This window comes from Haliaeetus leucocephalus, unplaced genomic scaffold, assembly GCF_000737465.1.
Source record: "Haliaeetus leucocephalus isolate CR32 unplaced genomic scaffold, Haliaeetus_leucocephalus-4.0 Scaffold848, whole genome shotgun sequence".
NCBI lineage: Eukaryota > Metazoa > Chordata > Aves > Accipitriformes > Accipitridae > Haliaeetus > Haliaeetus leucocephalus.
Window position 1 is genome coordinate 202,939 of NW_010973284.1, and position 12,010 is coordinate 214,948.

A 12,010-nucleotide genomic window follows, 5' to 3' on the forward strand; every position below is an offset into this window, starting at 1 on the left:
TTCTTCAGTCTTCCTGAGTGTGGTAACAGTTATTGCTAAAACAGAACCAAAGCTAAGACAGGAGTTAAATAGACAGATTTCTTTCATTAGGTGCTTTGTTTTATGCAATATAGGAGACATTTAATACATAAATCCAGATGTGAAATTATTTGCCAATATTCTTCAAACAAAGCAGAGAAAGGAAATTACTAAACCTCTGAAGAGCAGACCAGTCACTGCTTATTTTGAACAGATAATCAACAGCTACGTGCTGGCACACAACAGATAGTTTTATGGATGTTTTGAGGAGGAGTTTGCATACATGATCACTGAAACATGCACTTAACTGCATGAATCAGCCCTTTTACTTTCTTGCTTTGAGAATCCAGTTGGAGATATTTGGGACCCATTTTCTGGAAAGACGGACACCTCAGCTCTGCTGAGGCCCCGGCAAAGGGACATGCCTAATGAAAATTTGCTGATAAATTCTTTGTTATTCATGCCGGCACCCACCCGAGGCAGCTACTATATGGCTCTCAAATTAGGAAAAATGATATTGGAATATCCCTAAGTATGATCACAGCTGGGTAGGCGACACGTTACTTTCTTTGTGTGCTTTTTTTTTTTTTTTTTCAGAATTCATCCTCCCCCAGATGCTGAAAGTCTAACGGTAGAATCAGACTATGCCTTAATAGGGAAAAATCACAGCTTTTTTAATCAACCCTGCCATTAAGTTTAACAAAAGACACTTTCATCCCCTCCTGAAGACCTTGGCTGTGAGAGCTTGGAAATGCAAATTACATTTAGCCTCTTTGAAGTCACCCATTCATTGTGTGCATGGCTTAGAGCAGGCGGCCAGCCTGCAGCCCGGCTCCCCAGCGCCCTGTCACAGCGGCCAGGGCGAGCTAATGGGATTAGCTGGAAGAAGTGCTAGGATTGCCTTCCAGGACACCCCAAACATCTCCCGGCACTCCTCAGCTACCAGCTCCAGAGCACCATACCAGGATTCACGCAGCGTTGTTTTCCAGTTCACAGGGAGAAGCTAGACACCATGAATTAACTGCAGTAATTTATGACTGTGAAGACAGGGGGGTGGGAAAGAGGGATGGTAGAGATGGAAACCTCCTTCCACAGACATCTCGCATCAATTGAGAAATCAACGGGAAGGGGGCCAAGCTTCATTGGATGATGGTCCCAAGATGTTCCCAAGTACCTTGGAAACTGGATTGCAAAAGCACAACCTTTAAACTGCCAATTAAACTCTCCATTAACTAGAGCTTTGGTAGGCTGAGATACGTCAGATAACAGATAGTATTGAGCCAACAAAGATAGCCTGAGATGTAAACAGAGACACACAACCACATCCATGTGTTTCTGCACGGAGTCAGCTCTGGCGAAAACATTTTCACTCTCTTGGCTCTTGAAGAGAAGACAAAACAGCTGGAACCTGAGCCAAAAAACCACAATAGCTACTGCAGGCTCTGGAGGTCAATTCTCCATCCTCTAATCAATAAATCCCCCAATAGCATATAATTCATTATTCATTTATTATTTATTATAATTTATTATGCAATTTAACTCAGGGACTACACCTAACAGCAACTGCTCTTGAAGGCGATCAGACATTGCAATTTAAGCGCACAACTAGATAGAGAAGACAAAACCAGGAGTAATGTGATTAACATACCAACAAAGCAAACTCACCTCACTCTGAGGCTCACCTTTGAACTAAAGAAGATTTAACTGCAATAGCTGCATGCAGCAAGGATTTCGAGTGAGCAGGGACACCAGTTTACCTGGGTGGAAATGCCCCAAGGAAAAGGATTTTGGAGATAATCTTGGGAGGTGAAGATTAAAGAGGAGAGCCTGGATCCCACCACCTCTGCCCCAGCCTTGAATTCACAGAGGTAAAACATGAGATTAGTAGCTCAAATGGAGCAGGTGCTACTTTGAATTGGTTTGGAAATCAGCTCCATAATGGGCCAGAAGGATAAATCAAACGAAAGGAACAGGAGCACCAGAGTATGAGAAAAGGACCCCTGAGACACGAGAGGACGCAGTCCCCTGGTCTCCACTCGCAGAGCTGCTCTGCGGGGGCCCAGTGAAAAAGAAAAGTACTGGGCTGTGAGGGTCATCTATCGCTCCTGACAGCTATCAGGAGCTCAAAATAGCAGCTCCTGCAACAGGAGTCCTGATCATAGGCTGGTAACACATCATTGTGCTGAAGTTATTGGCACACGCTAGTCGACGAAGAAGCGGCCACATCTCAGGCCCTGGCTCTGTTTCCGTATCACCCTTCGTCAGCCGTTCAGGTTCACACGAAACCCCCTCTCACCTCTGCATCTCTTCACGATGTCTCTTGCCCTCCCTCACTCCTGCAGCTCTTTTCTGTGAGACGGCTCAGGATGGAAAGGTTTACATCTAGGATCTAGGGCCTCCCAGGGCATCCCTTTGGTCCTCGATGGGCAACCGGAGCTGTACCCAGCGATATCCAGGGTGGCCCTGGAGACAATGCTGCTGCCAATGCAGCTGGAGCTCTGCCAGGCAGACCCCCCCCGAGCCATCGCTCCCCACAATACAGCGGTTTTTTGGGGGGGAGGCTGCCAGCTCTCCATCTAAGACCATTTCCCGCTGAACAGATTGCTGCCGAGGCTGAACACCCTCTGCTCGCCAGACGTTTCATCCAAAACCAGAGCTGTAGCCTGACACGGAGCCCACAATAGCATGCAGAGCTCCTACACAGCTTAAACACATTCCCCACCTCCTGCTGCCAACTGGCAGCCACTTCGGCGGCTGGCTTTAAAACGCAGCTATCAGTTTCTTGGGATCAAGGCTGAGATCGCCGATTCCTTTTACGTAGTTCACATTTTGCATACCTCACATGCTTTTTGTAAGCAATTCACAGCATCGCTGCTCAAATGTGTATCTGCTTCACGGTCCTGATCTGATTCTACCCACAGCAAAAGGGGCTCAAACCGGAGGTGAATGAGGTCTGATTCAGCAATTAATGTGTTAAAATTTATGGACAAGCTTAAATTCTAATGGAATGGAAGTCAATCTAAGCCCATGGGCATTGCTGATTGGGTATGGACTTAATCACTCAGGCAAAATCTCTGCCGAACTAGAGAGGCAAGCAGTCAGCAGGTGAAAACCACGGACGTCAGCTCACGGGAGCAATTTCAGCGATAATCGCAGGGCAGCTCGGCCACCTTCCCAGTGTCAGATCTTGGGGTCTGGGTGCTGCCCCCCACCCGACTCCCACTTTTTCCACTGCCTGCACCCCACAAAGCTCTGGCAACCGTTCAGTGAAGACTACACAAGAAAAAGGAAAGCGCTGGATTTTAATGACTGACAGATGATACAGCACTGTAGCGTTTTATGATTATTTCTTTTCAGATTTGGTTTCCACTCTGTTTTCTGTTTGGGTCTTCAAATATTTCTAGCCTTGATGTTTATCTTGGAGCTTGCTCATTGCTTTTAGATCCCGCTGCAGTTCCCCCTGCAACAATACTTCTGGCTTCCTGCAATAATAGTAGTACCACGGATTAAATTTACACTGTACTCAGGTGTCTTTAAGTATCTGATTGCACAAAGTTTACAGAAGACTGAGTAAGAGATTTGAAGGGTGTCCACACCAACTCACTAACTTAACCTGACCTAGGCTAGAGCCTGCATCAACATGGGATGCGCTGGGTCTTCATGCAGCCCAAACTTGAGCAGCATCTTTCTTTCTATGGATTACAGAGGCTGCATAGAAAAGTCAGCACTGTAATAAGGTACTTCATGTCTCTCTGGGTACGTCTGAATATGAGTAAGTCACTGTACAAGTAAAAGGACCCTGCCCTTGACATGTAGTTTAAGATGGCAAAGGTCTCAACACAGGTCACCTAGACAGAGCCAGAAGGAGAGACCAAGTCACAGCACACAAAAAAATTTGCAAATACTGACAAAGAATTCACTGTCAGTGCTTGGGTTCATTTTCCCCTCTTTAATTTTTTTTGTTTGCGCTAGCAATATTTACATCTGTCAACCCTGGGTCACCAGAAGCTTTTCGCATACTGAAATGGTAACAAAATAATAAACCAACCCTAAACCAAAGAATGGCCAGTGCAAGTTCATGCTTTTCCTCTTTCCCTTTGCTTCTCACTCAGACCCTCCCAATCTCTGACTCTGTACTGGGATCCCAGAGGAGGTAGTTACATGAGCTGTATTAGGAGAGATCTCTTGATCTCATCTGCTCATGGCGTGACGGCTCCAGTGAATTGAAAGGTTGATCTGCCTCTCAGCACAGCGCCTTTCTGTTGCAGCCTGAAACCGGGGAGAATTTCTAATTGCCTCTGACTTGAAACAGCACCAGCTTTTTAGGCATCCCCATGCAAACCAGGCAAAGTACCTTGCAGCAGCAGAAAAGCAATAACAATCAGTTTGCAATTTGTTTCTTATCAGCTTGCACTAAACCTGGAGGGTCTGCGTGGTATCCACCTCATCCAAACGCATCTCCGCAGTCTGGTTTCCAAATACAAACCATTTCTGCCAGATTCTCCATCAGAGTCCATTTCCCAACACACTGTCTTTTCTTTCCCAGTCTTTTTCTGCATTACCAGAAATTGCCCGAATCTAAACAACATTCCCAGCAAATGTCAACAATGGGTCCACGAACTTAGTTTAGCAAAAGCTTTGTAACCAGGCTTTAACATGAGTTCACTTAGAAGTGTTTTATAAATTAATAGAAAAACTGAACCTTGTGCAATCATGTTGTATTTATTTTCACAATATCCAATGTATTAAAAATACATATTCCAAAGATGGTGTAATTGTGTGGTCATTTCTAACACACCCCACGGATTTCTTTCTTTTTTTTTCTCCCTTTTTTTTCTTTTGCTTTAAGAAGGATTTGAATGAGTACCCAACAAGAAAGAATCATAAATCCAGGACTAATTTTGATATCTTGAGCGAAAATGGGCAAACGAGAGATGTAGGACAAGGCAAGACAAAATCCCAAATGCTGTGGGTGTCCCAAAACAAGACATAGGAGCATTGCCCTCCCTCCTGATGCCCGTTCCAACACCAGCCTGCTAGGATACACACTTACGCTTAGGTCCATTAGTATGTTGGTTAGATGGGATCATTTGATTACCATTATTTCCGTAAGCAAATCTCTAACAGCAATATAAACAGGTGAGTGTACATAGAGGCAGTGAGGATTAATAAAAGCAGCAGGGGAAAGGACATCATAATGTTCAGTAAAGCCAGCACGGGATTAAGGTGCGCGTGCAAAGCCAGACTGATTTACGAAGATTAACTGATTTGAAGAGCAAAAGCAAATAAGTGGTGTATTATCTCCAAGATCTTCCAAGTGGAGATGGAGCAGCTTTGGCTCTGCATGAAGGCTGTGCAGACATTTTTTTCACTTACAAAGTGAAAGGCATTTTGTCTTGCTCAAAAAAAAAAAAAGTTCTACCATAGCACTAAACTAGTCAGAGCTGTTTATCTAAATAATTTATATCCAACAGCAGAGTACTGATGGGAAAATGCAGCCAACATTGCCTAGTTCAGACAACCAAGTGCTTTATACCCTTCTCTTCCCAGGGAAAACAGAGGTGTGAGCAGAGAGCTTAGCTCCTGTCACCCTGGCACAGGCAGGGATCCGCACGGCACCTGGGCAGACTCCTGTGCCCACTCAAGAGCTGCACCAAAAGGGTCCTTCTTAACACTTGAGTCACGCACCTACAGATCTGCAACCTACAACTGGGGTTTATAGAGGGTGTTGCTTTAGGGGAGTTGAGTTCATAATGAATGCTGATAGGTGACAGCACACGGGGAAGAAACACGCTCTAGAAAACTTTGCAGTTAATTAAAAGGTGTATCCATAAATTAGTTTTATTATTACATATATCCAATACACCCTCTGTACATGCATTAATGCTGTATAAATTATTTGTACATTGTTAAATAAATTGTATTTTGTTCCGTAGTCATGTTCCAGCTTCACACAGAATAAAATGAAAAGAGTTTTTACTTGGCAGATATCCCTTAAAGCAAACAGATGAATAATATTCTGTCATACTTTCCAAAGAGCAAAACCCAGTTGCTTGTGCCTCGCTTTGAAAATGGGAACATATTGGCTCTGTTTCATAACAATATTTCAGAAATGTGAGGGCTGCATTTTACTTTGCAAAAAGAAGAGAATTGCCCAGACTTGCATGTCACTGTGTAATTTAAGGAAAAGTTCTGTGTAATATAAGCTATTGCTGTTTTGACACCCATTGAAAGTCGCAGGGCAGCTAGGGTTTAAATGGTTCACTAGAAAAGCACAGGCATAAAATAAAAAAATTAATAACGCTGTCCTTTGACATCATTAAATTTACAGAGTCCCATACCACCACTGATACACCTCGTTCCTACTACTACTACTACTACTAAAAAAAATCAGTAAGCGAATACGATCTGCCTAAGTAACTACTTAGTCGTTATCTCACATTCCAGACTGATAGCTGGTTTAACATGATGCCTCCGATCCAGAGACGGGTAAAGCATCCAAAATTAACTGAGTTTGGGATGCTGTTTCGCACGGCTTAGCACATGGGACGGCACTGAGGGGCCCAGGCCAGCGCTGGGGCCCCATTACGGCCATTCTCTGCTACCACTGGGACAGACAAAATTCCCTGGCCCCCCAAAAATCTTCCAATTACCCAAACATATTGGTCTGAGCGTTTCTCAGGGCTGCATATCGCTGCGCTCCCCTCCCCCAGTCACTTCTCGTTAGAGGATTTTGGTGCTGAAAGGAGGCAGGTTTGTGCAGAGACATAAACATCACTGGTGAGAGCTGACATGTGTTTTCTACTAACCTCATCTGGGCAGCGCGGCAGCATCCACAGCTTTGGAAGCTTAATAAAATACATCTCTCGTGCAATTAATCCCTTGGCAAGGATGCACCGAAGCAATTACTGCATGTTTTTCTTTGTCATCATAAGAAAGTTTTACAGTGCCTCTATCAAAATGACTCATTTCGGAGAAGCAAAAGCTGCCTAGAAAAGCTCAATAACAGTGGCTGTGAATTTGATCTAAATATTGACCAAAAATAAATAAACTAGCTGGGACGTTAGCCTCTGAGATTTGTTCTTTTTCCCCTCTTAAACACTTCGTAACAATCCCTTCCCTACCAAACCTCCTCTTGGAAAGTCAATGGGCGTTCCTGCAAGCGAGGGTGCGAGCCGGCCGCGCGTTTGCTCAGCAGCTGCAGCTGGTTAGGAAACAACCCTGGTAACAGCGTTTGAATCTTTCCTGGCAGATTTCTTACATCATTATTCAAGATGAACTGCAAATCATATGCTCATAGTTACGGAAATGGCAGGAAACTTCTTGCACTTATGTTTTGTTTGACAAAGCGATTTTAAGGTTACGTTTGGAAGGTCGGTTCGTCCAACTTCTAGATGCAGATAAAAAAAAAAGTAAAATGTTTTTGAAGAGCAGTCAAGCGGGATAAGATTACAAGTGCTAAACGTTGCCTCTTCTATCAAACCTTTGTACTGTACAGAAAAACACTCTCCCTCCTCCTGGATTCCCTCACGGAGCTGCAACGATCTCACACACACGTTCCTTATCCACCTCTCATCAAGCATTAACCTTTAGATAAGGAGTTTTTGATGGAACGATCATCAGCTTCACCCCATAAATCGGCTGCAGCCGCTCTGCCCTGAGCAATACCAGACTCTCCCTCTGCCCCACAGGAGCTCAGGCCAATTGGTCTGACGGCCCTCGGGAGCAGACGGGCAGGACCAGACCATTTCACATCCGTGAAAAGATGCGATTTTCTTTTCACACGGCGAGAGAGCAACCCTCAGGCACTGCACGGGGAAGCTGGACACAAAATAAGGCAGACAGGCAAAGGGAAGAGACTTCCTCTACCTGCCTCGGCCCCATCCCTCAGGTTTTTGTCCAAATCCCTAATAACTGGGACCTTTTTGAACGCACATTTTGTGAGCAGCCTCAAAGTGTACTACAGCCCGACTGCCGCATCTCCATCAGCCCCCCACGCCCAACCATCACGGCTTGGTGCAGGACAAGTGATATCAAGCCACCAGATCCGATGGAGCTCCTTAATCAAACGCCTCATCGCTTTCATACGCACGAAAAGTAAGTCAGTGACCTATTTGACCAGGAAGCTGATATTCCCCAGAGACCGTTCTTCATCTATAGCACTGCCATATGGGGGAGTTACTACAGGTTTGCTCGGTGCTACATGAGGCCGACACTCTTTCCCATAGGAACGGGAGAACAACACACCCTTCTGACTCTCGGGGTCTGCCAGGAGGATATACTTAGGACTACAAAGAGGTCATATCACAAAGGACATACTCCAGACTGTATTCAGTCTCTAGTCAGATAAAAATCCCCAATACTAAGGGTCTTCTTCATTATTTAGTCACACGAAGTTATGGAGGTTGTTCAGATTTCATCGAGCAATAAAATAAATTGCAGATTACATTGTGCATCATGCCCACAAATTTGATTTTTCACCTCTCATACAGAAAAGTGCACCTCTGTGATATATTCAAAAAAGAAACTTTAAATATTACAGTCAAGGTTGAGTCACCTTTCAAATGGCTTGATCTGGACATTAAGGGCTTTATTCCCAAATATTTTACTGCCTCTTTACAGGCATAATGGGGCCTCAGAGTGAGTGTTCATGCAACTGATACCACATGAGAAAGTCTCTTTACACCAAAAGTGTCGCATAACCAGGCTCTAATGCATAAGGAGCTGGGTCCTCCGAGGAGCATTGGTTTGAGAAAACAGCAGGGACATGGGTACTTTGAACCCCTGTGATTAGAAAAGGGTGAGAATAATAACAAGGTTTTAAGTAACACCTTTTTGTTTGCCTTACGTTAAATCTCTTTTGTCAGATGTCCTTTTTTTAAGGAAAAATTAACATTTAAAATTTTCCAGTTAGCATTGCTAATGATTCCTGTCTCTCACAACTGCTTATTCACTGCTGAGGACTGAAACAGCTCAAGTGTTCAGCAAAAGCGATTTTGTATGCTACTGTATAATAGACACCTACCTTTGCAACAGGGTAGTCAAGTCTTCTGGAATGTGTAGGAAATAACACACATTCATAAATGAGAACATCAAAAATGAAAACATTTAATCTAAAGCAAAAGACAATTATTTATGGTGCTAACACAGACTATTTAAATAACATGGCAAAGTATCTTCATTTTCAAGCTATTTTTCCATCCCATGTGGTTTTTTTTTTTCTTTCCCTCCTATGGAAGGACATCCAAACTTCCCATTCTCCACCAACATGTCTTAAAGACTTTGTTTATTCCCTGATAAAACTACTGCAGATTGTTCTTTGCCCAGGAGAGACTTCTTGCAGAAGGCAATATCCCGCTCCTTCCTGGGCCTCAGGACACTGCAAATACAGCTTTGAACTATTCCTAACTGATACAAAAACTTGTAAGCACCAAGAGTCAACATTGAGCACTACAAAATGAGTTTCAGAACTTCTGCAGCCCATTTTATCTCACTAACTCTTTCCTGCTTTACTTCATTTTCTGAAGTCACAGCTTTATTTCTGCTCCTCCCTCCCCTCTCCTTCCTTCTAACATTTAATTTGTCTTATGTGACTCAAATAGGTCTTTCTTCTAGTGACCTAATATTTTAACCTTAAGCATGATGAAAAACAGACTTCACAAATCTGACACTTGAATTAAGAGTGAAACACATGCCTCAGCACAAGTTAATTAAAAATAATACATGTTAGCTTGTTTAAACTATTATTGGACCAAAAATTTGTACCCATCAGTAACTAGTATACTCCACAATTGCTACAAAAGTAACAGTAACCACCATAAGCTCAAACTTACTGCAAAAATTAGCTATGTTACTTCTCCTTTTATTTAACAGAAGTTTTCACAGATCCTGCTGAAGCTGCTGAGCCGAATTGCTGAGCTCTCCCCAACGAGATGCCAGAGCACACAGCGTGCATGAGGGCTGTCGGAACCCAGGGGCACCAGTTCGGATTTCAGCACACCAGTACCCCAACGCATGAGCCCTGTACCTGCTCAGCATTGTGCATCACTGTTACATGCCCCAGTACTAATTCAGATGCTAATAATTAGTTGCAGATAACTAATTTTACAGGCATGTAGCCTTGCTCCTCTCAATGTGGTAACTCCTGCCCTGAAGTGCGTATCTGCGGTTCCCTTTCATGGGACAGGGGAGAGGCCAGGCACTACAAAGTAACGACAGTGGATGGAGAGCAACTACGTGGAAAAAGTTGATCTGAAATTCCAGATTCCTTTAAAAAACCTAGCAGAAAACATATTTTTCTAAATGGACTTCCTAGGAATTATGTCAAGGTAGGAATACAGCGTTTTTCTCTGCTGACAAGCAGTCTGGGGGTTGCTGCGTTTATGAGCATAATACTCATACTTTGGCTGGGGGTAGCTGATAAGTCCAAAACCGTTTTAAGCAGTTAGTCTTATTGAAATAGTTGGTCAAGTTTAACAACTGTGAAAACATTTAAAGTTCACATAACTTGCAGGTCTATCATAAATTCTGCTCCTGACAGACACACATAAATAGAGGCTCCTCAGCTGGGAATAGCCAGTCTGCTTTAAAGGGTATCATGAGTTATAATGAACTGAGAATGTCTTGTGAAAAAGATTGCTTTTGAGATAAGAAAGTCTTTCTTAAGACAACAAACATGAGTGAAAATATGCTTCGGTGAAAATTAAGATCCGTCCACCCATTCCCTAATGGTAATTGGATAAGACATGGAGAGCTTGTTTGTTTTCTTTAAAAGCATTTTGCCTCTCTACATAGGCTGCACAGACCCGTGTGAAGAAACCACACTTCAGTAACCATCTTGGGACCAAAATATCCATATTTTGGTTAGCCTTGAGAAGGATGCCTAGCCCCAGATTCTGAAAATCCTGATTTGAAGAAAGTACTGTGTGAAAATGGCAGCTTTCTACTCAGAAATGGGCCAAATCCCTTCTAAAACTTTTGTTCCTAGAAAAAAAGTCACTGCCTTTTCCTCCTGCTACCCCAAAAGAATGAATAGGTCACAACATGCCTTCCTGCCTATTTTCTGGCAGCAGCATTAAAAGAATTATTAAGTAAATTCTGACCTCCAATTTTTTTTGTTGTTGTGGTAAATAAAGATGGAAACATCTAATTTTGCAAGGCCAACCAGCTCAAAACACTGCAAGCTTAAAGCATTTGTCTGAGCAACTCAGAGAAAAGCCCAGCTTGTTTGCAGTACGGTGTTTGTAGAAAACATGTAAGATAGTCCCACTTTGCAGCTCATTTACACCCAATAATTGGTATTCAGGGTGAAAAATCCACTTTCCTACCTCCATAACCAGCACCATGGGGTTTTTATGATTCAAGTGGCAAAAGGAAAAGGTACATATTTTTCCAGACTTGTCCAAGTTTGCAAGATACGTAATTTTTTTGTATTTACCAATAAACTAAACTATCCCAGTTGCTTTATTTAGTTTTATTTCATTATTCCAGTGTGTTAGCAATTGAGAACAGTACTTCGATCAAAGTTTGCATTAGAAGTAATTATGCTAACTTGCCTCTGTGAATGGATCACAAATTTCTAAGACATTTTACACGTGATTACCTGGGTACTTTGATGCAAACTATGTTCAAGGTACTCATAACATCCAGCTCTACCGTTTCTCAGTAAGACAGCGCAGGGCCGCGTCTGCCAGACTTCCTACCTGCCTCCGCATGGTGCGATGGGCTGAGCTGCGTGACACCAAAATTTCAGCTGTAATTCTGAAATTAATTGGTATTGATAAGGTTATATGCATGTTATGTATTATATTAACACATTCCCTCCCTGGAAAAATATTATTTAAGATAATAGACCTCTTTCTAGAACCTTGTTTTAATAAAGTCTGTCCTGGCATATTTTTGCAGTTGTACTTTATCAAATCTAAAAGCTGTTTTTTATCTTTGAGTAGGTGAAATGCTGGTTCATATCAATACTAACTCTTATCGTGGTTTG

At 42.9% G+C, this 12,010-nt stretch overlaps 1 protein-coding gene across 1 annotated transcript in view; it reads right to left on the reverse strand.

The window, feature by feature from the left end:
- Positions 1–12,010, reverse strand: part of ROR1 (receptor tyrosine kinase-like orphan receptor 1) — a 55,078-nt gene that overhangs the window by 14,729 nt on the left and 28,339 nt on the right. The gene's annotated exons all lie outside the window — the stretch shown is intronic.